The following is a 1,185-nucleotide window of genomic DNA, read 5'->3' as shown; positions in this document are numbered from 1 at the left end:
AATAGGAGTTTACAAAAGTCCATTCCACTTTAAGTCACTAAATTGGAGCTCTTCAATTTTGAACCAAATAAGAAACAGAAGATGAGCAGATTGTCAATATTGCATAGAATATTAGTAACCCTCAACAAGGAGTTTCAAAATCCAAAAATTTACACATTCATTAATGAAAAAAAAAAGATTTAAAGTGTATTAAATGATATGATGATGCAAGAATGAGACTAGACAAGTCATGGGATGTACTTTCTTGTCACACTAGAAGGAAGGAAGGTTATACTATATCTGTGAGGCTTTTGTAATATACAAAAATATTCAACAACCCAAAAACACGCTTAAACATCATCATCATAATCATATCTCTGCGAGTCCTTCCCTTCTAGTTCAGAACCAGTGACCTTTACAACACAAAGCGCTTTAACATAACACCTTGGCATTGTTTGTTGTATGCCCCATGGGTATGTTTATACAACATTTTAGTATTATTTAATTCCCTTAATTTTGCAGTTTTTTGAGGCATTATTAACAACTACTAGATTTTTCAATGTTATGAAGCACATATGAGTTAGTGTAATGATATATTTTAGATATCTATCGCATGGTTGCATAACACTAAAAAATGCTCAATGCAATTGTTAATTGTATTACTTCTTATTGACTACTTGTACACTTCCTATTATGTTTGCATCAATCACCTAATAAGGATTTGTCTTTTTGAATCTACAATTTTTAGGTAATCATGTTAAAGGTAGGTAAAGGATCTCAAGTGACTAAAAGTTCAATATTTTTGGACTATCTTGAATACCGGGAATAGACATGTGTCAGATAACATTTCTTTTGAACTCAAATCATGCCCTTTTCCAGTGTAGAGACATTTATTGCGAATAATCCTTTATCCAAATTCTATATGTTATTTCAACACAAATAACTTTCATACATATCCTAACATACAATACTATAAGTTATTTCAACACAAATTACTTACATCCATGTCCTAACATAAAATATGAGGAAGAATTTAGGTTTTAGAATATGTGGAAGAATTTATGTTTTCCTTCCACGAAGCTATTATCTTATCGAGGTTGTTATTTAAAAAAATGTTGTTTGTATGTGAAATTTGGTAAATATTGACAAAAATGATGTGTGTGGCTTCTCAAAGACCCATGCCAAGTTCTTTTTATTCAAATCAAG

The sequence above is a fragment of the Pinus tabuliformis genome, chromosome 4_2 (assembly GCF_031772625.1).
Source record: "Pinus tabuliformis cultivar Carrire ecotype Pingquan chromosome 4_2, CPIR1, whole genome shotgun sequence".
NCBI lineage: Eukaryota > Viridiplantae > Streptophyta > Pinopsida > Pinales > Pinaceae > Pinus > Pinus tabuliformis.
The sequence above is the reverse complement of the archived record's forward strand: the minus strand, read 5'-3'. Positions refer to the sequence as shown.